At 50.2% G+C, this 27,561-nt stretch overlaps 1 protein-coding gene across 1 annotated transcript in view; it reads right to left on the reverse strand.

Moving 5' to 3' along the window:
- Positions 1-25,284, reverse strand: part of LOC119970237 (FERM and PDZ domain-containing protein 1) — a 178,421-nt gene extending 153,137 nt beyond the window's left edge. Inside the window, exon 1 of the mRNA XM_038804525.1 lies at positions 24,974-25,284. The gene's annotated coding sequence lies outside the window, so the exon portion shown is untranslated. The remainder of the gene's footprint in view (positions 1-24,973) is intronic.
- Between the last annotated feature and the right edge of the window lie 2,277 nt (positions 25,285-27,561).

The following is a 27,561-nucleotide window of genomic DNA, read 5'->3' on the forward strand; positions in this document are numbered from 1 at the left end:
GGGGGGGGACAGGGGAATGAGTGTGGGGGGACAGGGGAAGAGTGTGGGGGGATAGGGGAATGAGTGTGGGGGGGACAGGGGAATGAGTGTGGGGGGGGCAGGGAATGAGTGTGAGGGGGACAGGGGAATGAGTGTGGGGGGGCAGGGGAATGAGTGTGGGGGGGGCAGGGGAATGAGTGTGGGGGGGACAGGGGAATGAGTGTGGGGGGGGCAGGGGAATGAGTGTGGGGGGGGCAGGGGAATGAGTGTGGGGGGGGCAGGGGAATGAGTGTGGGGGGGCAGGGGAATGAGTGTGTGGGGGGGACAGGGGAATGAGTGTGGGGGGGCAGTGGAATGAGTGTGGGGGGGACAAGGGAATGAGTGTGGGGGGATGGGGAATGAGTGTGGGGGGGGGACAGGGGAATGAGTGTGGGGGGGGGACAGGGGAATGAGCGTGGGGGGGAGAGCGGAATGAGTGTGGGGGGACAGGGGAATGAGTGGGGGGGACAGGGGAATGAGTGTGGGGGGACAGGGGAATGAGTGTGGGGGGGGTTAGGGGAATGAGTGTGGGGGGGACAGGGGAATGAGTGTGGGGGGGGATAGGGAAATGAGTGTGGGGGGGACAGGGGAATGAGTGTGGGGGGGGCAGGGGAATGAGTGTGGGGGGGACAGGGGAATGAGTGTGGGGGGACAGGGGAATGAGTGTGGGGGGGACAGGGGAATGAGTGTGGGGGGGGACAGGGGAATGAGTGTGGGGGGGACAGGGGAATGAGTGTGGGGGGGGACAGGGGAATGAGTGTGGGGGGGACAGGGGAATGAGTGTGGGGGGGACAGGGGAATGAGTGTGGGGGGGACAGGGGAATGAGTGTGGGGGGGACAGGGGAATGAGTGTGGGGGGGACAGGGGAATGAGTGTGGGGGGGGACAGGGGAATGAGTGTGGGGGGGACAGGGGAATGAGTGTGGGGGGACAGGGGAATGAGTGTGGGGGGGGTTAGGGGAATGAGTGTGGGGGGGGGACAGGGGAATGAGTGCGGGTGGGACAGGGGAATGAGTGTGGGTGGGACAGGGGAATGAGTGTGGGGGGGACAGGGGAATGAGTGTGGGGGGGGAACAGGGGAATGAGTGTGGGGGGGGACAGGGGAATGAGTGTGGGGGGGACAGGGGAATGAGTGTGGGGGGGGAACAGGGGAATGAGTGTGGGGGGGGACAGGGGAATGAGTGTGGGGGGGGTTAGGGGAATGAGTGAGGGGGGGACAGGGGAATGAGTGTGGGGGGGACAGGGGAATGAGTGTGGGGGGGGACAGGGGAATGAGTGTGGGCGGGACAGGGGAATGAGTGTGGGGGTGGACAGGGGAATGAGTGTGGGGGGGACAGGGGAATGAGTGTGGGGGGGGACAGGGGAATGAGTGTGGGGGGGACAGGGGAATGAGTGTGGGGGGGACAGGGGAATGAGTGTGGGGGGGGAACAGGGGAATGAGTGTGGGGGGACAGGGGAATGAGTGTGGGGGGGACAGGGGAATGAGTGTGGGGGGGGCAGGGGAATGAGTGTGGGGGGGGATAGGGGAATGAGTGTGGGCGGGACAGGGGAATGAGTGTGGGGGGGACAGGGGAATGAGTGTGGGGGGGACAGGGGAATGAGTGTGGGCGGGACAGGGGAATGAGTGTGGGGGGACAGGGGAATGAGTGTGGGGGGACAGGGGAATGAGTGTGGGGGGACAGGGGAATGAGTGTGGGGGGGACAGGGGAATGAGTGTGGGGGGATAGGGGAATGAGTGTGGGGGGGGACAGGGGAATGAGTGTGGGGACTGTTTAATTGTGGTTTACGATATTAAATTCAGGATTGGGCAGAGGCGCTATGGACTTTTTTGAGAATAGCGTTTCTCCCCATGTGGAGGTCACGCTATTAGCAGAGATGCTGGTTAATGAAGTGAAATGGGGGAGCAAGTCACGTCTAGTGATTAGGGGGGTGCGGGATGTTTTCTGTGATGTTGGTAGGATAATGAGCCTCGGGGGGTTGGGTTTTCTTTGTTTGGGATGGGGGATTGGTGGGGTGGTTCGGGGGAAAGATGTTCAGGGGGGTTCAGTGGGGAAGGGATGGAGTTACGGGAGGGGAGGGATGGTTCCTGACGCTGGCGGTTTCTTTGTTGTGTTACTGGGTGGAGAGGGATGGTAACGGCCATCTTGGGTGAGCTGGGAATCTGGGTGAGGCAGGACCCTGTTGCACTCCCTTATGAGTAAGGTAAGGCTGATCAGGGCAGAGCCTGGAGGCCCCCTACCAGGATAGCCGCATGGCGTGTGAGGGGATTGAATGGGTTGGTTAAATGATCTCGGGCTTTCGTCCATGTAAAGAGCTTGAAGGCGGATGTGGTTTTCTTACATAATTAATTGTGTGCTTGATCCCCAGACTGGACCGGTTGTGACTCAAATCCCTTAAGGTATCAGGGGCGGCGAAAGAACTGTTCAGGTTCATGGAGCAGATACAGGGTGTAGATTCATCGAGATGCAGACACTCGAGGGAGAAGGAGTTATTTTTCTCACATGTGTGATGGGTAAGACGTTGCTACCCGGGGTGGTAGGGTTGGATTATTCAGCAAGTGTTATATCCGACCATGCTCTGCATTATGCGGATTTGTATTTGGAGAGGGGTTGCATTCAGAGTTTAATAAAAGTGAGGAGGTCTCCCTTCCATGTTCTGGGAGGCGTTAAAGTCTTTGGATGAGATAGCAGAAGGGAAGATATTTATGGGCAGTTGATGGAGAGGGAGACGGCTTCACTGGGGTAGATAAAGAGAAAATTGGAGGAAGAGTTGGGTTGCACATTTGAAGAAGGGACGTGGAGTGGGGCCCTAAAAAGGATAAACTCTATCTCCTCGTGTGCAGGGATCAGACTAATCCAATTTAAAATGGTGCACAGAGCGCACATGACTAAAACACGTATGAGTGGGCAGCACAGAGGCACAGTGGTTAGCACTGCTGCCTCGTGGCGCCGAGGTCCCAGGTTCGATCCAGCTCTTGGTTGTCCGTGTGGAGTTTGCACATTCTCTCCGTGTTTGCGTGCGTTTCACCCCCACAACCCAAAGATGTGTAGGGTAGATGGATTAGCCACGCTAAATTGCCCCTTAATTGAAGAAAAATAAATTGGGCACTCTAAATTGGGCTGGTTTAGCTCACTGGGCTAAATCGCTGGCTTTTAAAGCAGGCCAGCAGCACGGTTCGATTCCCGTACCAGCCTTCCCGGACAGGTGCCGGAATGTGGCGACTAGGGGCTTTTCACAATAACTTCATTGAAGCCTACTCGTGACAATAAGCAATTTTCTTCCATGCCCCTCACCATCCTGACTGAAATATATCACCATTCCTCGTATCAAAATCCTCAAACTGCCTCCTTAATAGTATTGTACGTTTACCAAACCACACGGACGACAGCAGGTTACGAAAGACACCACCTTCTCAAGGGCAATTAAGGATAAGCGATGCAGGTTGGCCTTTCCAGTGATGCTCATATCTCCTGAAAATAAATGTTTAAATTGCGCACATAGATGTATATATTAAAAATAATGGAAATGAGCCTTACTGACTCACATTGTCAGCCATTTTGTGGCTTTATTAGATATGTGAGGAGCTAGGTGAATACTTTAAACTGGGCCAAATGCACTTCTGGAACCCTCTGAGTATCACAGACAATCAATAAATAGCTTCAGCCTCAGATATACTTCAGGACAAAAGGAGATTCTCGAGTTTATAAATTGAACACCAAGAACCATTCTCTCTTTTTAGAAAGGTGGCCAATAACTTGGATCAACATGAAACCACCTCTTTCCATTTCCAGAAAAAGGGATCCAACAAATTAAAGAGAAATGTTACATCATGTTAAATTATTTATTCTCAGTATTGTTGATGATGTATACGTATATATTATAAAAGTCCAATGCAAAATAAATATCGCCAGAGGACTAGTAGACCGCCAATGTTATTCCTAATATGTCCAAGGACCTACAGATCAGCTGTCCGAACATCAAAGGTGGATAAAAATTGGAGTTTTTACTCAAAGGTGTAAGAGAAGATCATGCACGTGTGTGCACGCTTCCTAGGCTACACCCTGAGGCAGTCAGAGATCCCGAGCATCTTCAAGGGACACCACAAAATGGCCGGATGGCTCTTGGGGGATAAGGGTTACCCGCTTAATCCTAGCTAATGATGCCAGTACAGAAGCCGGAGACCGATGCGGAGACACACTATAACGAGGCCCATGTGGCCACTCGGGCTGTCATTGAGCGGTGCATCAGACTGCTGAAAATGCGATTCCGATGCCATGACCGCTCTGGTGGTGCACTGCAGTATACCCCCTGGAGGGTCGCCACTTTGTGGTGGTCTGCTGTAACCTCCACTGTGGTGATATGCGTACAGGCATATCTATGTATAATTGTACATAGTTGTATCAATGTATATATTTGGATATAATAATGCTACTGTATATAGACAATGACCAATACATGTAGGGATAGCTATAACCTCCCCCCAGCAGGTGGAACCAGACCGGACAGATGTATATATATCAGAGGACCGACGGGAGTCAGACACTTGGTAGCAGGACAGACAAGACGACAGACATCAGTAACGGAGACTGAACCGCTTGTACATAGAAATGCATGGTTACCATTAAGAATAAATACTTGTAGCAACGACATCTTGGTGTTCTTTTGTACTTTCGTCATCATGGAAATGAGGGACATCACAGGATGGCCAGATGGCTCTCTGGGGGGTAAGGGTTACCCGCTTAATCCTGGCTAATGATGCCATTACAGAGGCCGGTGACCAATGCAGAGACACGCTATAACGAGGCCCATGTGGCCACTCGGACTGTCATCGAATGGTGCACGGATTGCTGAAAATGCGGTTCCAATCCCTCGACCACTCTGGTGGTGCACTGCAGTGCACCTCCCAGAGGTTCGACACGGCAGTGCACCTCCCAGAGGTTCGACACGGTGGTAGGCTGCTGTGGCCCCCACAACCTGGCACAGCACTGGGGCTATGTGCTGGAGGTGGAGGAGGAGGAACATGCAGCCATCTCCGAGGAGGACGACAAAGGAAGGAGCCGGACCAGGGAGGGCTGGAGGATGAACCCGGGGAGGAACGGTGAGAGCAACCGGAGGATGGAAGGCAGGGGGCGACGGTCCAGCATGCCCAGAGGACCAGGGAGGCACTCACCCTGCTTCATATAGAACATGGCTTCGTCCATCATCTCGCCCCCTCTCCCCATCCCAACCATGTACCTCCACAACTATGCCCTCCTCCCCAACCACTGCTGCCCCCCCCCCCCCCCCCCCCCCCCCCAACCCCAGGGTGATGATAACCCGCTCTGAGCTCTGGTGCTCCTCAATCTATGTCATGGGCCGGGGATAGGGGGTGGAGGTCTAGTAGCAGGAAGCCCGGGAGGCTTGGGCCTGCGGAGTGTGGAGGGCAACTGGAGGAGGAGGTCAGCCCGCAGTGCGGAATTACTAGATAGAGACATCACATGTCACGGGTGCAATGTGTTTTAATGTCCAAGTACAATGGTGACCCCAACTGTCCCTAGCTATGAATGGTGCTGCCCACCCTCCCCCGCAGTGCCCTCGCAGTGATCCTCAATGTGCTTAGCCCTCGGTGCCCTTTCATTACGTCCAGGTGTGTCTCCAGGGTACACATCAGAGGTGGAAGTAGACTGCTGCTTACCACGTCCTGTGGCCTTTGATGCCCTCACAGGCATCCTCTGGAGCGCCTGGGGCCGGAGGTCCCCTGCCGACTTGGCGGTGCAATTACCTTGCCATGCCACCTTGTTCTGCACACTGACCCCGAGATGTGCCGTTGTCAGGAGAGGGCAACTCGGGAAAGCTGGTGACCACCGCCGGCTTCCTGTAGGAAGGCTCTGGGTCGGCCTTCAGCGCTCCATCCACCCGAATCAGTACCCATAAGTCCCTGCGGGTCACCTCAGGACAGAGGGGCAGCTGGATTGAGCTGCGGATGCCCCAGCATTATCTGGATGTGCCAGCCCTGGTGGCTCCCCAATGTCTGCACTATAGTGTCAATGCCCTCAGTGATGCCTGTCTGTAGAGGGCCGTGCTCTACAGAGCCTCGCCAATGTCCACCTGCGTCTGGGACATGGTCCTCAACAACCGGGACATCTTCTGGAGCGCCTCAGCAATCCCACCTGAGACTGGGACATGTTCTGCAGTCTGAGACATGCCCCCCCGGCGCCTGGGACAAACTCCTCACAGCGCCTCAGAAAGGTCCACCTGCATCAGAGAAAGTCCTCCAGTGACTCAGACATGCTGTCGAGACGCTCAGCCATGGCCGTCACTGACTGAACTACACCTTGGACATCAGCATCCATGGTGCTGACATCGTGCTCCAGGCTCTTCACTGCAATTGCCAACCTAGCAGTGTTGGCCTCGGTGCCATGCATTGCCAGCGCCAACTCCTGCTCCCTTAGCCTTTGGGACTCCTCCAATCATCTACCGACCCGCTGACATCCCCCTCTAAATTTCACAGCTGCACCATATCGACTGCATTAGCTCCGGCATTGCCTGGTCCAAAGGTCAGATCTGACTGGGACTCAGCTGGACCCTGGCATCCAGCAGACCTGGGACTCAGCTGGATCCTGGCATCCAGCAGACCTCTGACTGGTGTCTCCCCTGGATGTTCCTGCCCCCACCTGATGTGCATTTGCAACTGTGTGGTGTTCATCAGATTGTGCCCCAGAAGCCTGTCCACTATTTTTGCCCACTGAGGTCTGTGTCCCTGCACTGGTGGAGGGTGGGGATGACAGCCAACACGCATCGATGGTGGCATCCTCAGAGCTCTTGGGAAATTGTGGGGGGGGGGGGCAACCGCCAGGCCGACACCAATGGATGGAGATGCAGTGGGAGAATGGGCATGTGGTCAGTGGGAGGGAAAGATCATTATATCTGACATGAACAACTCACGTTGACAGGCAATCTGGGTGGGGGCCAATGGATCCTCTGCAGCATAGGCCAAGCTCGACGTCGGTGACCAATGTCCTCAGCCACCTCCGCGTCCTCCAGGGCCTGTTCCTCGTAAGGGGTGAGGACTCTGAGGTCTGGCAACCCGCTGCCCCATCTTGGCCCTTTCCCATCAGCTGTGTGCCAATTTCTCCTGCGGGGACACATTTCACGCATCCCAGGTGAGGGGGGGTGGGGAGGGACATGGGTGGGGGAGTGCTGGCGGGTGCCAGCTGAGTCCCAGTCAGATCTGACCTTTGGACCAGGCAATGCCGGAGCTAATGCAGCCGATATGGTGCAGCCGTGAGATTTAAAGGGGGATGTCAGCGGGTCAGTAGCTGATTGGAGGAGTCCCAAAGGCTAAGGGAGCAGGAGTTGGCACTGGCAATGCATGGCACCGAGGCCAACACTGCAAGGCATGGATGAGAAGTGCTGGCAGGTGCCAGGGAGTGCTGGGGCACGGGCACGGTAGTGCAGTGGGGTGGCTGTGCCAGGCGCAGGGTTGTTGGTGGGAGGGGGGGTCCAGGGATGGCCGTCATGACCGATACCAGGGGGCCGATGCCAACTCACCCGTGCATTCCGGTAGAGGTCGTTGAGCTTCTTGCGGCATTGGGTGGTGATCTTCCTGGTCACACAGCCCGCGCTGACGGCTGCTCCCACTGCCTCCCAGATGGCACTGACTGCCCTTTGACTGACCCTGCAAGCCCTTCGGGGGAATAAGGTGTCCCTCCTGGATTCGATCGCGTCCATGAGCCTGGCCAGTTGTCATTCCCAAATCGAGGAGCTGGTTTGCGCAGTGGCATGGCTGCGTGCTGTCTGGAGTTTGTTCTGCGGGATTAAGGTTTAAATGCTGCTCCCCCTCGTTAGCAGGGAGCTGCCAAGCTTGGTCCCAGCCAGCGGGGCAGTCATTTGTGGCGTGAAGCCTCAGGGCATCGTTAAGTGCCCTAATTCACCTTTGGTACCGGTGACGGCCTAGCTGGGTTGGCCTTCGGGAAACACCCAGCATTTCCCGCTCACTCCCACACTTAGACACTTTTCCATTAGATGTCGCCTCCAAAAAGCATACATGTGTACCAGACAAAGTGCAAAAATGATTTTCTTTTTTTTTAATAAACAATTTTATTGAGGTAGTTTTTGGCTTTGTAAACAGTTACAGACATCAACAGAAAGAAAGCAAAAAAGGCAAAAATGTGCAAACATCCATGTACTTTCAATACTTCAATCGTAACATACTGCACAAGCCCGCTCCTCTCCCACCGGTACTACCCGCCATTTTATCCCTCCTACTCTACTCTACTCTACCCCCCCCCCCTGCTGACGCTCACTCTCCCGCAAAGAAGTCAATAAATGGTTGCCACCTCCTGGCGAACCCCTGTACAGATCCCCTCAAGGCGAACTTAATTTTTTCCATACCCAGGAAACCCGACATGTCCGCAAGCCACAACTCAGTCTTCGGGGGCTTTGAGTCCCTCCACGCCAATAGTATTCGTCGCCTGGCTATCAGGGAAGCAAAGGCCAGAACATCGGCCTCTTTCTCCCCCTGGACGCCCGGGTCTTCCGAAACCCCAAAAATTGCCATCCCTGGACCCATCACCACCCTTGTTTTTAGCACCCGGGACATGACGTCCGCAAATCCCTCCCAGTACCCCCTCAGCTTAGGGCATGCCCAAAACATGTGAACGTGGTTCGCTGGTCCTCCCGCGCACCTGGTGTATTTGTCCTCTACCCCAAAGAATTTGCTCATCCGAGCTACCGTCATGTGGGCCCGGTGAACGACCTTAAATTGAATCAGCCTGAGCCTGGCACATGTCGCGGTCGAATTTACCCTACTCAGGGCCTCTGCCCACAGCCCGTCCTCCATTTCCCCACCTAGCTCCTCCTCCCATTTAAGTTTCAGTTCCTCCGTCTGGGACCCTTCCTCCCTCATGAGCACCTTATAAATACCCGAGACTCTACCCTCCCCTTCTTCCCCCTAGAGACTATTCTGTTTAGGATCCCCATTGGCGGGAGGCGTGGGAAAGATGGGACCTGTCTACGAACAAAGTCCCGCAACTGTAGGTACCTAAAATAATTTCCCCTTACCAACCCAAATTCCTCCTCCAAGGTCCTCAAACTCGCAAAGCTCCCTTCCAGGAACATATCGCCCACCCTTCCCACCCCCGCCCGCCGCCATACTCGAAACCCCCCATCCATACTCCCGGGGGCAAACTGATGGTTGTCGCAGATTGGCGCCCTGACCGATGCCCCTGTCTCCCCTACATGCCTCCTCCACTGGCCCCATATCCGCAGGGTCGCCACCACTACCGGGCTGGTGGAGTACTTGGCCGGCGGCAGCGGTAGAGGAGCCGCAAAAATGATTTTCAAGAACGATATTAGAGTTGAGATGGTACCACTGACGAGAAAGACAGAGTAGGTTGGAGCACTTTGAAACTTTTCTCCAGGCAAGTAAAGACTGCAAGATGATCTGATAGAATTCTTTAAAATATGAAGGTGTCAGTAGAATAAATGAAGGAATGATGTTTTCACTTGTGGAGGAGTCCAAAGTTAGAGGCCATAAATATTGGATTGTAACAAATAATCCAATTCGGAATTCGGGAGAAACACTTTTAATCAGAGTGGCAAGAATATGCAATTCATCACTGGAGTGGTTGAGTTGGTTAGTATAGCTTCATTTAAGGGAAGATAGATAAGTAGATGAGGAAGAATGGAATAAAAGAACACGTTGATCGGGTAAGATGAAGAAAGCTGGGAGAAGGCTTGAGTGGAGCATAAACATAGGCCAGTTGGGTTGAGAGGCCTGGTTTTGGCTGTAAATCCTATATAATATGTCAGACAGTGTGTGGATTAGCTGGAGCCTGTTTGTGCAATCTCAGATGGATCAGAACACTTGATAATATTATTACTGTGATTTTCCCATTCAGGATTTATTTGAGATGTAAACATTATAACATCATGAAATAATCTGAGGTATATTAGCTCCTCTTGTTTCATAGAATATAGAACATACAATGCAGAAGGAGGCTATTCAGCCCATTGAGTCTGCACCAACCCACTTAAGCCCTCACTTCCACCCTGTTCCCGTAACCCAATAACCCCTCCTAACCTTTTTTGGTCACTAAGGGCAATTTATCATGGCCAATCCACCTAACCTGCACGTATTTGGACTGTGGGAGGAAACCGGGGCACCCGGAGGAAACCCACGCAGACACGGGGAGAACGTGCAGACTCCGCACAGACAGTGACCCAGCGGGGAATCGAACCTGGGACCCTGGCAGCTGTGAAGCCACAGTGCTAATCACTTGTGCTATCGTGCTGCCCGATCGTTAATGTTTCACAATACATTAGTTCTCGATTTTTCATCGAAAAATCCATTTGAATGTAGAATCTTATAACTGAAAAGTAAGCCATCACGTCTCCCAAGAGCCTTAATCCCATTCCCCTTAATCCTATTCCCTCCAGCTCACAGTAAAGGAACACCAGTTAACAGGGGTCATAACACGATCAAATTGAAAATCAGGTTTGAATAATAGAAGGGCGGGTCACCAACTAAGGCTTCAAATTCATGTTTTGGTGCAATACAAAATGTGTACACACTCCTAAAGAGGGGGGACACCCATACAACCCATGGCCCTAAGTTCACAGTGGGCAGTCAGCGGCGGGTGCAGCTACATGGCTGCCTTGCAGGCTGCTGCAATGGTGTTCTGTGCCCATCCACCCTGAGCCCACAGCTCATTTCCTGGCAAACCCCCACTACTCACTCCTGAAGCCCCCCAGCCAGCGGCACAACTGTCAGCAAACTATGGCGATGGTGGACACTTTGCGTACCCCCACTCCCTCAGCAGCCACGGCACCTGTTTCACAATTGTTTTAAAGTACAAGTGACTTGTAAATAAAGCACTGGCCATCCACAAATACATTATAGATGTTGCACTGTCACCTTGGCCATAAGGGAAATCTGGCAAAGGAGGATAACACCTTCCCCCTAAATGAAACCTCTCCTCTGGCTATATTTTTTCCACCTGTCCCTTCCAAATCAATGGCAATGTGGCTATTAGCACCTAATCACCCATACTCCTATTCTTCCCATTGGTTTGGCCCCTTCTCTTTCACCTTCTACTGTTATCCTTTTGGTGTTATTTTTAGTTAAATTGGATCAAATGTAAGACCTGTGTATTGCTGAAACAATTCATTTTTTTAAGCATCTTGCCTTGCGCTCATCAGGACAAATGGAAGAATACAAATGTTGAGGCACTGTATATACTAGTTCTTTCTGTTGTTACAAACAGGGCCCTGTGTATTAATTTATATAGCTTCCAGTACACGCAAATGCACCACACTGCTCACTACCAAATGACTATAAGAGCTGCATTAGATTTTACTGTGTGAACAGAGTTTGTGGTTTACAGATTGGGTGAAGTCCCATAATTCATTCAATGATTGGCATTAATGACATTGTCAAGGGTTATTCTTGTGTAATATATGGACCGTTAAGGGGACCAATTATTTTAATTCGGAATGATTTAGTGTGTTTCCTAGGATCTCTGAAAAAAGTAGTCCAGTCAAGATCCTTTCTGATATGTCTGATCTCCGCAGTTTATCGATGTAGCCAGGGCTGTAAGTCTGAATTCTGGAGGACTCACTGTTATCTCAATCCACTTGGTGCTATTTTGTCACCAGGTAATACATTAATTTAATTGGACTTTATTGGAGGATTAAAATCACTGTCATTGAGTAATTGTTAGTTTCTTTTAACCAGGTTATTACTTCATCTTTTAATATAATTCAATTTTAATTTAACAGAGCACATTTTGAATTCATCCCTTCAAAGAAAATGTAGCGAAAAAGGGTCATTATTTGTGGTGTTGTATTGAAATTCAGAGTAAAAAGTAAATTACATTTGTGCAAAGATAAAATCTTTTCCCCCTCATCCAGTAATATTTCATCCAACCCTACTTTGAACAAACACCATTCTATCCGTCCTTTTTAACTTCATGGTGTATCATTCTGACACCGAGTTCAATATGAAGCATTCACATATTTATTGACTGATCTTTAGTTGGAATGGACAGAATTATCAAAGTAATTCAGCAAATAGCGTCAGGCCACGTGATCTTGTTTCTACTGTATGAATGACCAGTGATGACATAATGTTACACAAGTTTAATCCCCACCTATAACTTTCAACGTGTTGAGCAGCTGAAACAAAGATTGAACTTGCATCTACATATCACTTTGGCCAGGCGTTTTAGGATGGTGGGGTTTTCCTTCCCACAATCCGAAGAGACAATGGGGAATGCATCCCCAATAAGGCTGGTTGCCTCACTGCTATTTAATGCTTACAACATAGAACATAGAACAGTACAGCACAGAACAGGCCCTTCGGCCCTCGATGTTGTGCAGAGCATTGTCCGAAACCAAGATCAAGCTATCCCACTCCCTGTCATTCTGGTGTGCTCCATGTGCCTATCCAATAACCACTTGAAAGTTCCTAAAGTGTCCGACTCCACTATCACAGCAGGCAGTCCATTCCACACTCCAACCACTCTCTGAGTAAAGAACCTACCTCGGACATCCCTCCTTGGGGCAGCACGGTAGCATTGTGGATAGCACAATCGCTTCACAGCTCCAGGGTCCCAGGTTCGATTCCGGCTTGGGTCACTGCCTGTGCGGAGTCTGCACATCCTCCCCGTGTGTGCGTGGGTTTCCTCCGGGTGCTCTGGTTTCCTCCCACAGTCCAAAGATGTACGGATTAGGTGGATTGGCCATGATAAATTGCCCTTAGTGTCCAGAATTGTCCTCAGTGTTGGGTGGGGTTACTGAGTTATGGGGATAGGGTGGAGGTGTTGACCTTGGGAAGGGGGTAGGGTGCTCTTTCCAAGAGCCGGTGCAGACTCGATGGGCCGAATGGCCTCCTTCTGCACTGTAAATTCTATGTAATCTATATCTCCCACCCCGAACCTTTTAGTTATGCCCCCTTGTAACAGTTACATCCACCCAAGGAAATAGTTTCTGAATGTCCACTCTATCTATCCCCCTCATCATCTTATAAACCTCTATTAAGTCGCCTCTCATCCTCCTTCGCTCCAATGAGAAAAGCCCTAGCTCCCTCAACCTTTCATCATAAGACCTACCCTCCAATCCAGGCAGCATCCTGGTAAATCTCCTTTGCACCCTTTCCAATGCTTCCACATCCTTCCTATAATGAGGTGACTAGAACCTGCACACAATACTCCAAATGTGGTCTCACCAGAGTCCTGTACAGTTGCAGCATAACCCACAGCTCTTAAACTCAAGCCCCCTGTTAATAAATGCTAATACACTATAGGCCTTCTTCACGGCTCTATCCACTTGAGTGGCAACCTTCAGAGATTTGTGGACATGAAGGCTTGAAGGCTTCAATCTGATTGGTTGGCAGCTCTCTCGTCTCCGCAGCATCAGACGCTGCAGTGGACAGGACTGGGGTTAAAAGTAGTCTCCAGGGTCTAACTCCCAGAGGCCCAGGACCAGGGAAGTGTGGAGGTCTCAGAGCCGAGAGAGGAGATGAGGACCAAGGGGGCAGGCAGAGAGGGATGGGGATGTTGGTGGACAGAACAGAGGAAGGGAGCACCCAAAGGGCCAGAACTTGTGGGAGGGGGGGCGCATAATGTTTAAAGGAGGCATTAATGAATGAAGCCCAACAACCACCCCCATCCACTCGAGTCCTGAGCAGGATCACTTTCTGGGCTCCCGCCCTACCACAACCTCCTCCTGCCAGCTTTAAAATTGAGGGTGAGCCAGAAATGAATTGTTGGCCAGTTAAGGGCCTCCATTGGGGCTACGGTGGGTGGGCCAGCCTCGGCCTTATCCATCCCATTGTATGATGGAAGAGAGGGTGGGGCAGGTTGGAACCCCCCCCCCCTATTGACACCTCAATTTTCCTTGAAGAAGTCGATAAACAGCTTCCAGCTCCAGCCAAACCTATCAACTAACCCTCTTAAGGCAAACTTAATTTTCCCCAGTCTTTGGAATTCCACAAGGTCGCTCACCTTAACCCCCAACCTCGAGCCCCACCACTCCAGCAAAATCCTTCTCAGGACTACCAGTGAGACAAAGGCCAAAATATCGGCCTCTCTCGCCCCTGGAATCCCGGGTCTTTCGACACACCAAATATCGCCACTTCTGGACTCGGGGTCACCTTCACCCCTAACATCTCAGACATCACATCCGCGAACCCCTGCCAGAACCCCTTCAACTTCGGACATGCCTAAAATATGTGAACATAGTTTGCAGGCCTCCCCGCGCACCACCCACACCTGTCCTCCATCTCCTCTAAGCACCTACTCATCCTAGTCACCGTCATATGCACGCTATGAACTACCTTAAACTGATTAAGGCCTTGCGCATGACGAGCATGCTTCACCCTCCTCAGGGCCTCCTCTCACAACCCAGACTCCATTTCCCCCCCTCCCAGTTCCTCCTCCCATTTCCGTTTGACTTCTCCAATCGTGGCTCCTTCCCAGTCCTTTAACTCCTTGTAAATCTTGGTCACCTTGGCCTCCCCCATTCCTTCCTTCGATACCACCTTATCCTGTAATCCCGGAGGCAGCAGATCTGGAAAGGATGGCACCTGCTTCCTCACATAGTCCTGTATCTGTAAGTTTTGGAGCCCGTTCCCACTGGGCAGCTCATATTCCTCCTCCAATTCCTCTAAGCTCAAAATGCTGCCCCCACAACTAGGTCTCCAAACTGTTCAATCCTTGCCCATCACCATCCCCACATCAAACCCCCCCCCCCCCACCCCGGTGCAAATCCATGATTCCTGCAAATCAGTGCCCACAACCTCAGATGCTGCCGCCACTGTCCACACCCCCCCCCACAGGGCCGCCACCACCAACAGGCTCGTGGAGCATTTGGCCAGTGAGGATGGCAGAGGTGCTGTCAACAATGCTCCTAAACCCGTACCCCTGTGAGAGGTCGCGTCCATCCGCCCCCATGCCGACCCCTCCGCCATTGCCCACATCCTCACCACAGCAATATTCGCTGCCCAATAATAATTCATTGCATTTGGCAAGGCCCTGCTCCAACAGCACCTTCTCTACCCATGGGGTTTTCCCCACCCACACAAACCCCGAGATCAAAGCATTAATCTTCCTGAAAAATTATTTCGGGATGAAGATCATGAGGTTCTGAAAAACAAATAAAAGCCTTGCCAGCACCTCGCCAGCACCCTCACTTTCACTGTCTGCACCCCCCCCCCCCCCCCCCCCCCCCCCCCACTCCCGCCTGTGGTAGAGGAAGCACATCTCACCTCTTCAAATCCCCACTCATCTGCTCCAGCAGCCACACATGATTCAATTTTTGCAGCTGTTCCCATCCCCGCGCCACCTGGATGCCCAAATACCCGAAGCTTGTCCCCACCAGCTTGAACGGCAGCTCGCCCAACCTCCTCTCCTGCCCCCTGACCTTGATCAGGAAGACCACCATGTTTAGCTCATATCAGGTATAGTGGCCAAACTCCTCCAAAATACTCATAACCCCCTAGCTGCCTTCCAGCAGGCCTAAAATATAAAGCAACAGGTCATCTGCATATAGCGAGACCTTGTGCTCAATCCCACCCTCCCTGCACAATCACTCTCCAACTCATTGATGATCTAAGCACCATTGCCAATTGCTCTATTGCCAAGGCAGAAAGCAACGGGGAGAGTGGCCACCCCTGCCTTGTCCCCTGGTGTAACCCAAAGTACCCCGAGGTCACACAATTTGACCATAAGCTCGCTACCGGCACCCTATACAACAATCGGACCCAATCCTCAAAACCCTGCCCAAACCCGAACCGACCCAGCACTTCCCACAAGTACTCCCATTCCACCCGATCGAATGCCTTCAATGCATCCATTGCAGCCGCCACCTCCACATCGTGTTCCTTGGGGGGCATAATTCAGTAATCTCCTAACATTTGCCGATAGTTGTCTCCTCTTTACAAACCCAGTCTGGTTTTCTCCTATCACCGCGGCACACAGTCCTCAACTCGCGAGGCCAAGATCTTTGCCAACAACTTGCCATCCACATTTAGCAACGATATAAAGCGTAGGACCCACACTGTCCTGGATCTTTATCTTTCTTTAATATTAGGGATATGGACGCCTACAATAATGTAGGGTGAAGCAGCCCCTTGTCCCTCGCCTCATTGTACACCCTTACCAGCAAAGGCCCCAGATCCCCAGATAATTTCTTATAATATTCTACAGGAAACCCATCTGGGCCTGGGGCCTTCCCTGCCTGCATCGTTCCCATGCCCTCCATCACCTCCACCAATCAAATGGGAACCCCAGCCCCTCCACCAGGTCCTCCTCCATCTTGGGAATTCCAACCTGTCCAGGAATTGCAGCATCATCTCCCCGGCCCGAGGGTTCAGATTCATAGAGTCTCTTATAACATTCCTCTAAAACCCCATTCACCCCCACCGGGTCCAGTACCACCCTTCCCCTCCTGTCCTTCACCCTTTCAATCTCCCTCGCCACCTGCTGCCTAAGTTGGTGAACAAGCATCCTACACGCCTTCTCCCGGTACTTGTACACTGCCTCTCTGGCCCTCCGCAACTGCCCTACTGCCTTCCCTGTGGACACAAACCCAAACTCCAGCTGGAGCTTCTGCTTCAACTTCAACAGATCCTCCTCCGGGGCCTCCGAATACATCTTATCCACCCACAGAATCTCGTCCACCAGCCTTGCCATCTCTGCTCATTCCACCTTCTCCCTATGCACCTGGAATGATATGAACTCCCCCCTGACCACTGCCTTGAGCGTCTCCATTAGCGTGGCGGCCGAGACCTCACCCGTGTCGTTCAGTTCCACGTACCCCAATTGTGGCCCTCACCCGCTTGCACACCTCCTCATCCGCTAACAGCCCTATATCCGGTCTCTACTGCGGGCAGTGGGCCCTCCCCCGTTCCTCTTGCATGTCCATCCAGTGCAGCACGTGGTCTGAAACCATGATCACCGGGTACCCCGAGTTGACAGTAACGTCTTGTCTACCACAAAATAGTCAATCCACGAGTACACCCTGTGCACATGGGGGAAGTACAAGAACTCCTTCGCCCTCGACTTCCCAAACTTCCACAAATCCACACCCCCATGCACACCATGAATTCCTTCAGCTCCTTCGCCATCGCCAACACACTCCCTGACCTCGGGCTTGACTGGTCGAGACCTGGTTCAATGACCGTGTTAAAATCCCCTCTCATAATCAACCTATGCAAGTCCAGGTCCGAGATCTTCCCCAGCATCCGCCTCATGACCTCCACGTCATCCCAGTTTGGGGCACAGACATTCACCAAGACGACTGGCACCCCCTCCAGCTTCCCACTCTCCATCACGAACCTCCCTCCCGAATCTGCCACAATATTCCCCACCTCAAATACCACTCGCTTGTTTGTCAACATTGCCACCCCCTGCTATTCCTACCCACCCTTTCCTTACTCTAGTCAGGTCACATCCAACTTCAACCTCCTCAAGTTCACGAACATACGCAACTGTTTGACTGGCCCATTCAGCCCTCTCACGTTCCATGGGACCAACCTGGTCTGGGAGGTACCCCGCCCTCCTCCCCTGACAATCAATCATATCCTTTCTTAGGCCAGTCCCCGGCCCGTGTCATGCAACTCTCCAGTACCACCCTCAGATGCCCACTGTCTCCACCCCCTTTCTTGCTGTGCCATGGCAGCCACACCTTTGTCTGCAGCCACCCTGCCCCCTTCCCCTAAGCAAAACAACAATCGCATCCCCCTCTTCTACACTAACCATCTGGTCCCCCCCCCCCCCCCCCCCACTGCGCTCCTGTTAACTTGCCTGCCCAGCTAGTCTGGCAGCCCCCACCCATGGTGCCTAAACCTCCTACTCCCACTGAGTCCCCTCCCCCCGCTCGCACACCTCCATAGCACAGACAATGAAATAAGAAAAAGGTGCACTCGCCCTTCAAGTTCCCCAAATATCCCGCCACCAAACCCAACAAAACCTCTCAACGAAGACAGGTTCTCCCATAGCCAACAAACAAAGGGCAGTAAAAGCAAAAAAAACAGTGAAAACCTACATCCCCTGACATCTCATGCACAATTCAGTGTCCACCCTCTCCTGCTAGCCCAGCGTCTCTTAAAAACTCAGTCACCTCCTCTGGTGTCCCAAAATAATGTTCTCCCAGAGGCGGACCGGGTACAGCATCCCAAACTTCACCCCCTTCTTAAAGGATACAGTCTTCACTCGATTAAACCCGGCTCTCCTCTTCGCCAGTTCTGTGCTCAGTTCCTGGTACTCCCGGAGCTCATTATTTTCCCAAGTGCACCTCCTCGTCTGCCTAGCCCACTGCAATATCTTCTCCTTGTCGAGGAATCAGTGGATCTGCACCACCATCGCCTTCGGCAGCTCATACGCCTGCGGCCTATGCACCCGGTTGACCGCCAGATGCTGGTTTAAGGCCCCCTCCCCCATCAACTGTTCCAGCACCTTGGCTACATATGAGCCAGCGTCCGCTCCCTCGGGATTCACCACGACTCTTAACTATTGTCTCCGGGAGCAGTTCTCCAGATCCTCCACCTTCTCCTTTAGCCGCTCCTGGGTCTCCCCCATCACCGCATCTCGGTCGCCAACGAGGTAAGCTGCTCCTTGTGCTCCCCCACCGCCTCCTCCACTTTCCGAATAGCCTGGCCCTGGGTCTCCAGTCTCTGTTCACCCGATCGATCCCCACTTTTAGCGGTTCCACCACCTTGGCCAAATTCTCCTGGACTTCCCTCCTCTGCTGACAAACTTCTCATTTAAGAAGTCCACCAGCTGTTCCATCAACCACTGTGCAGGCAGGGCTAACCATTTACCATATGCCATCTTCCACCTGTGGCGCACAAAGAATTTCTTGCTCCAACAGCTCCTTTCTTCTCAACCCACTTCTGGTCCGTGAATCTATCCACCAGCTTAGCTTTCTTCAATCACCTCTACACCTTTTTCCACCAAAACATCCACCTGGCAAACGTTAAAAAGGTAAAAAAAAAACCTCGAGCGGGAGCTGCCAAGCCGCCACCGGAGGTCGCCTTATATAGCCAAAGATAACAGCACACAATAAATAGTAAATTATCAATTAATCTGTTTTTTGTTCTTGTTGGTCAAATTGAAAGGTATTTAATAAATCTGGAGAACTGTCTGGTCTTGAAGTATTGCACTGGGATTGTTGAATTGTAAGAGGCAGAACGACCATGTAACAACTCTCCCCCAGTACGACACTGATGTATCAGCTTAATTATGTGCTCAAGTCCAAAAGTCCACACCTTCTGACTCAGGTCATAATTGTGGTTCTAATGGGAGGGCAATATCTCTGAATTTACCCCTCAATGACACAGAAGCAGCATGGCAAACAATAAGCCATGTTTCTTAATTTTGTGAAAGTGATTAAACCACTGAACAAGTGAATTGTCAGAAGATATTTGATAAGGTCCCCATCAGAAACTTTGAAAGAAGATCATATGAAGGCATTAGAAGGGTGCAGAAAAGGCTCAGGACAATGTTTCCAGGGATAAGGAACATCAGCTAGAAGATAGATTGGAGAATCTGAGGCCATTCTTCTTGGAGAAGGGAAGGTTGAATAGAGATTTGATAGAGTTGTTCAAAATCATGAGGGGCGATGACAGAGTGGACAGGGAGAAATAAGGGTTAAAGGGGAAAAGGCAGGAAAGTGGAGTTCAGGATTATCATATCAGTCATCTCACTGAATGATGGAGCAGATTCAATGGGCCAAATGGCTCACTTCTGCTCCTAGGCTCTTAAACTGTTCCATTGGCAGAAGGGTTGAGAAGCAGAGAACGTTGATTTAAGGTGATTGGCAAAGAAGCAATGGCGATATGAAGGAAACCTCCTAAATGCAGTGAGTGGGTAGGATCCGAAACGCACTGCCTGATAATGTGGAGGAATACTATTAAATAATAATAATAATCTTTATTGTCACAAGTAGGCTTACATTAACACTGCAATGAAGTTACTGTGAAAAGCCCCTAGTCGCCACATTCCAGCACCTGTTCAGGTACACAGAGGGAGAATTCAGAATGTCCAAATTGCCTAACTTGCAGGACTTGTGGAAGGAAACCGGAGCACCCGGAGGAAATCCACGCGGAAACAGGGAGAACATGCAGACTCCACACAGACAGTGACCCAAGCCACAAATCGAACCTGGGACGCTGGAGCTGTGAAGCAGCAGTGCTACCCACTGTGCTACTGTGCTGCGGATTCAATTATAGCTTTCAAAAGTGAATTATATCATTATATGAGGATTAAGAATTAGCAGAGCTACAGGGAAATGGCAAGGGAGGGGCACTAGGTTAATTGCTTTGGCAGAGAGTTGTCACAAGCGAGACAAACTAAATGGCCTCCTTCTGTGCCGTAACCGTTCTTTGATTCTATGACTAGGATATCCATGAAAGTACAATGTCTGGTTGTAATTGCCTTGATCATGGATAATAGGAGGTAAATGAGTCGGGAAAACTCTGAGGAGCTGTGCTCATTTATTTGGACCATCCATAAACAATAGGAGGAGGCTTACTTTTGGCTAATGCAAAATATATCTGTGTAAAAGAGATCAACGATAAAAAGGATCTGGAGAGATGTGCTGTTGGGTTATGGAATGGCAGTTGAATTTAATGACTTCCATCTTCCTAATAGGGGGTTGGAGAAAAATTCTGCCCATCCGGTACCCAACGTCAGACAGGCAGTTCATAGTTTAGAGACATTAGAGGGGTTGAGAGAGGTGGTGGTGAGGTAGAGTTGGGTGTCATCAGCATATATGTGGAAATTGACACTATATATTGGGATGATGTTTTGGGGAGAAATAGGAGGGCCTCAGGATAGATTCCTAAAACTCCATGCATCCCCCTCCCCCCACCCCAAATCGACAATCAAACCGCAGCTTGAATTACTGGTGAACTCAGTTTGAGACTCAGCTAGCCTGCAGCTTTCCCACAGCCAATGACCTGGCACCTGTAGCTCACTGCCATCATGTAAACAAAGCCCAGATGTGAAAATGGCTTCAGCCTCAGACAGACACTGAACATGCTTTGCCTGCTACCTCGGCATTGAGTGGCTAAAATTAAAATGATGCCCTGTGCGGGATTCTCTGAAAATGGGACTATGTCCCTACGCCGGCGGGAAAACTGGCGTGTGCCACTCCGGCATCAACAGCCCACAAAAGTGAGGAATTCTCCAATTTCTCGGGGGCTAGGCACCACTCCTGCCTGCGCCGAAGGGCCGGCGTGAGTTTGCGCATGCGTGGAACGGCCAGCGTGATCTCACGCATGCGCAGACCGGCCGGCGTATTTCCGCGCATGCGCGGGGGTTCCCTTCTCCACACCGTCCCCCAGGCAATATGGCGGAGCCCTACAGGGGCCCCACGCGGATGAAAGAAGGCGTGGAACCAGCCTGCCCGCAGATCGGTAGGCCCCGATCGCAGGCCAGGCCACTGTGGGGCCCCCCCGGGGTCGGACCCCCCCCAGGCCACGCCCCCATACTTACCTGCCAGGCCCCACCATGCGTGAGGTGAGTAATTCACGCCGGCGGAACTGACCAAAACTTTACGGCCACTCGGCCCATCGCTGCCCGGAGAATCGCCGGGGGGGGGGCGCTGTCAATGGCCCCCGACCAGTGTGGCGGGAATCCGGTCAGCCCCCGTAAAACGGCACCGGAGAATAGGGCATCCGCGTCAGGGCGGGATTCGCGCCTCCCCCCGAGGATTCTCCAACCCGGCGCAGGGTCAGACAATCCCGGCTCTTGTCTATCTATATGAGTCATCCTTCACCTCTTGGTAATTGACCAAAGTAACAGTCAATAGAATCCCATCAAGGTAGAGGAGGCCCTTCGACCCATCGAGTCAGCACCGACCCCCCCGAAAGAGCACCCTACCATCATCCACTCTCCTTCACCCCCTATTCCCGTAATCCCATAATTTCACCTAATCTGCACATCTTTGAACTCTCAGGGGCAATTTATCATGGCTAACCCACCCAACCTGCACATCTTTGGACTGTGGTAGGAAACTGGAGCGCCCGGAGGAAACCCACCAGACATGGGGAGAACGTATGAACTTTACACAGACAGTCATCCGAGACTGGAATTGAACCCGGGTCCCTGGCACTGTGAAGCAGCAGTGCTAATCACTGTGTCACCCTAAACATAAGTGGCTTGCCAGGGTCATTTCAAAGGATACTTTAAGAGTCAACCACATTGCTGTGGGTCTGGAGTCATATGTAGGCTAGACTAGGTAAGGATGACATTAGTGATTCAGATGGGTTTATACAACAATACATGATTGTTTCATTTTTGCAGATAAATTAATTGAATTGAAATTCCACCAGATGCCATGGTGGGATTTGAAGCCATGTCCCCAGGATTACTAGCACAGTGACAATACCACTACTCTGCCATCTCCCCATGGCTGAGTGTACAAATGATAGCAGATTCCTATGTAATCTCAGGTCCCTGCACAAGTTGCTGAACATCAGTCCCGTTTTTAAAGAATGGAGGCAATTTTAACCTGAGGTGCACAGTGGACACACTTAGGGGAAAGTGCATGCACGGCCCACTCAATATCACTGCTATGAAGTCCCATTTTGGGGATTGGACAGCATATACACAGCTGGCAAGCTGTGGGCCAAAGCAGGCAACCCTGTTGAAACTAACTGGCTGTGAGGGGGTGAGAGTTCAGCTGAAGTCAGTAAGAGGGGCAGCTGTTTTTGAAATTTGGAAAAGACAGAGCCAGTTTGGGAACAGCAAGATGCCACAACTGGCATTATGGAATGACAAAGAGATAAATTGTTTATTTAAGGATAAGACTTGGACTGGACAGTGGGAGAACTCTTACATTCTCTTTTGACTAGTACATCACAAGATTAGTAAAATGACCCGAGTACATCAGTCTGGAATATACAGGCAGGAAAGGGAGAATGCAACATGTTATTTTACATTGCTCGAACCCTTGGGGGGGGGGGGGGGGGGGGGGGGGTTGAAAATCTATCCCTGCAGAGTCTGTAACGTGTGGGTTGACATTGCCCAGACAAACTGACCTCAAATCAGTCAATTCATTTCCAGCTGAATACACTGTAGATGCTCAAACTAGACCGGAATGTGGCGACTAGGGGCTTTTCACAGTAACTTCATTTGAAGCCTACTTGTGACAATAAGCGATTTTCATTTCATTTCATTTTAGATGCTTCAGTTTGGGTTCATTCAAGCCTATTGTTGAGTAACAGAGACTAGTATATTTAGCAGAAGTTATACAATGAAAATAAAATTATGAGAATCTGCACTTGTTTTGCATTTAGCTCATTAATTATGTCTTGTTTAGTCTGTCTAGCCCACCTCTCTGGCTGACCCTCAATATGATAAACGTGTAGTCTGGTGACTCAAACACCCCTTAATAAGATTACAAGCCTCCCTATTATGGCTTAACCTCAATGGCCTGAAGTATTTATCTGGATCGCTGCATATGATGTGGATTTAGTTTGCTAGTTACAAAATAAAAGCAATTTAATGCAGTGGTTGCAAAGTAAGGGACAAAAGGCTCTTTATCTTGTGAGCATTCTCAGTGTAAGTCTTGTCTAATATTTGCAGTAAACACTTCACAGCATCAAAGCTGATTGTAGGGTATTCCAAATGCAGTGTAGTAATACACAAGAGCTCCTGACCCCTGTCATAAATATTCAATCTATTCCTTTCAAAGCCACGTGGATTAGCATTATGAGCTGTCTGGAGTGCTTTGCAAGACGTCCTGTATTATCTACATTAATCTCACAGTAGATATATTTATATTACATTCTGTAGACCTCCATTGCTTGTCAATGTCTCCTGACAACTATCGTCAAAAAAGAAGCACTCAGCTTTGAAAAGAAATACTGCTATAATTTAATAATTCAGTCATTGATTTTTTTTCCCCTATCCTCTGCCGGATTCTCTTGGGCTTTGAGAAAGCAGCAGTACAGAGCACCAGCAGATGATGATACAACGCCACAGAATCTGAATGTCATGTATATGCCCCGCAGGAAAATACCAACTCATCTTATGACCCACTGGGTAATGTGAATCCGGGGCCGAGGACATTAAACCAAACAGCAGCAAATTCTGCACTTCAGTTGAAGTTGAAGTCTGTCACAAGGGCCTTGTTTGGGGGGCCAATTAAAGCTTCCCAGACGGATTTCAATGGGTTTAGGTTGGGTTGGGGGGGTTGGATCAGAAGCGGGTAACTGGAGTTGAGGCACTGATCATGATTGAACTGAAAAGTGGAACAGGTTCGAGGGGCTGAATGGCCTGCTTCTGTTCCTATGCAATGTCCAAGGCACTGTCAGTTTTCAAATCGTGCAACGACCAAATAGTCTCTTACGTTAATAATGAAAACATTTGAAACGATGATTGTTAAAATAATAACATTTAGAACTATTAAGTTACTTTAGGGTTTCCCGTTCTACCGGCCGCGGTAAATCAGCCCGATTTCCCAAATGTCTTCCTCGACTCTACAGCCTTGAACATCCCAATTGATGTTATGAAGTCAGAGTGTGAGCCACGTTTTTGTCCCATTCACAGGGCTCTCCTCTCACAGCCTCCAGCATTTGACATCCAGCACGATCTGAGTCTGCGGGACGCACAGAAATGTGACTGACCACAGTTGTATTGCCTCTCTAGCCATTGCACTGAATGTAAGAAAGTCAAAGTACATTCCAACTGTGTTAATGGATTTGCAGCAGACATTAAGCTGACACCGTGAGATGTGGTCCCGTTAACACAGGGCGCGATTCAATGTCTATTTTTAAATCTCTTTTGAAAAACAGTTCGATGCCTATACAGCACTTGGAAACTCAGAAATGGAAAAAAGCTTTTAAGCCTCCCCGGCAATATTAACCACTTAGTCAAGGCTAAAAAATAGACAATTGGTGCCCGGGATAACTTATTGACATGTTTTGATTTCCCCCTTTAGTGCCACAATGAGATGGTCTCTCTTACCTGCTGTGTGTGGGGACTGATTGTCCATCGGCGCCGTGTAGATGTAGCTATCGAGCAGAGTATCCTGTACCTCTCTGAGTAATCTCCACGGCTGCAGCTATTGGTTCTTGGGGACCTTGGTCATCGCAAGGTCAACAGCGAGCATGTCGGCAGATTCCCACACTCCTGGAACTGCCCTTACAGGCGTCAGTGCTGACTGCTGCACAGACCTCGCAAACTTCCAGGGCAGTCGAATGATTTAAAAAGATGTGTATATATAGTAAATGTCCGAGGAGCACATTGCCGAACGAGAGAGAAGATAAAATCCAGGAGGCTGAAGGCAGCAGCAACTCTGTGGAACTAGGCTGGGAAGGGAGTGCAGAAATCTTCTTCAAGAAAAACAAAAGCTTCTCACCGCAGAGGCAGAAAAGAGAAGGAATGATTAAATTATGGGAATCTTTTGTTCCATTATGTAAAGTGCTGTCGAACAGTAGAGTATTGGCACTGCAATCAGCAACATCCTTTCTAGCTAAATGGCTTTAATGTTTTTTTGACTTTGTGTTTTTAGTGTGCCATGTGATTCTTGACATTTGTGCTGAAGTGTTGGAGTGCGGTGAATGTGGATAGGAGTGTGAGGGAATATTGGAATGGGGGGGAATGTGGATAGGAGTGTGAGGGAATATTGGAATGGGGGGGAATGTGGATAGGAGTGTGAGGGAATATTGGAATGGGGTGAATGTGGATAGGAGTGAGGGGAAATATTGGAATGAGGTGAATGTGGATAGGGGTGTGAGGGAATATTGGAATGGGGTGAATGTGGATTGGAGTGTGAGGGAATTTTGGAATGTGTGAATGTGGATAGGAGTGTGAGGGAATATTGGAATGAGGTGAATGTGGATTGGAGTGTGAGGGAATATTGGAATGGGGTGAATGTGGATTGGAGTGTGAGGGAATATTGGAATGAGGTGAATGTGGATTGGAGTGTGAGGGACTATTGAAATGGGGTGAATGTGGATAGGAGTGTGAGGGAATATTGGAATGGGGTGAATGTGAATAGGAGTGAGGGGAAATATTGGAATGAGGTGAATGTGGATAGGAGTGTGAGGGAATATTGGAATGTGTGAATGTGGATAGGAGTGTGAGGGAATATTGGAATGAGGTGAATGTGGATTGGAGTGTGAGGAAATATTGGAATGGGGTGAATGTGGATAGGAGTGTGAGGGAATATTGGAATGGGGTGAATGTGGATAGGAGTGTGAGGGAATATTGGAATGGGGTGAATGTGGATAGGAGTGAGGGGAAATATTGGAATGAGGTGAATGTGGATAGGGGTGTGAGGGAATATTGGAATGGGGTGAATGTGGATAGGAGTGAGGGGAAATATTGGAATGAGGTGAATGTGGATAGGAGTGAGGGGAAATATTGGAATGAGGTGAATGTGGATAGGGGTGTGAGGGAGTATTTTAATGAGAAAATGTACACAGAACATACAGTGCAGAAGGAGGCCATTCAGCCCATCGAGTCTGCACCAACCCACTTAAGCTCTCACTTCCACCCTATCCTCCTAACCTTTTTGGACATTAAGGGAAATTTAGCATGACCAATCCACCTAACCTGCACGTCTTTGGACTGTGGGAGGAAATTGGAGCACCCGGAGACACGGGGAAACCCACGCAGACACAGGGAAAACTTGCAAACTCTGCACAGACAATGACCCAGCGGGGAATCGAACCTGGGGCCCTGCCGCTGTGAAGCCACAGTGCTAACCACGTGTGCTACAGTGCTGCCCTGTGTAGATTGGAGTGTGAGGGAATATTGGAATGGAGAGAATGTAGAAAGAAGTTGGAGGAAATATTGGAATGGGGAGAATGTAGATAGGAATGTAGTGGAATATTGGAATGCGGAGAATGTAGATAGGACTGTGAGAGAATATTGGAATAGGGAGAATGTAGATTGGAGTGTGAGGGAATATTGGAATGGGGAGGATGTAGATTGGAGTGTGAGGGAATATTGGAATGGGGAGAATGTAGATTGGAGTGTGAGGGAATATTGGAATAAGGGAGAATGTAGATTGGAGTGTGAGGGAATATTGGAATAGGGAAAATGTTATTATGGGCCAGGGTTTAGAGAACCCCAAAGTATATCATGGAGTTCACCTGACCCACAACTTTAAATAGATTTTGGTTATTGGGAGCACAAGGGCCCACTTTACAGGTGTGGTGTAACAGAGAGCTAACGTATGTTTAAAACTAAACAATGTTTATTCTATGAATCCTGTTAACATTTTATAAACACACAGTAAATATCTTATTAACTACAAACACTGATACTTCCCCAAATACAATATTCTGTAGATAACCCTTAATAACTTCCCAAACAACATCCATAAGTTAAATTCTTTATAAAATAAAGACAGCAGGTTTAAATGCTCTACAGAAACAGGTATTACTTTGAAATCATCAATGATCTGGAGACATTCGTTAGCTTGTAGAGAGAGAGATCATTATACAGCTGCTTGCTTTGAATGCAGCTCTTCACCACTGAACATGAAACCAAAAACAGACTGCAGCGGCCAGCTCAAAAACGAAAGTGAAAGACAGACAGCCCAG

This window comes from Scyliorhinus canicula, chromosome 8 (assembly GCF_902713615.1).
Source record: "Scyliorhinus canicula chromosome 8, sScyCan1.1, whole genome shotgun sequence".
NCBI classification, from domain to species: Eukaryota; Metazoa; Chordata; class Chondrichthyes; order Carcharhiniformes; family Scyliorhinidae; genus Scyliorhinus; species Scyliorhinus canicula.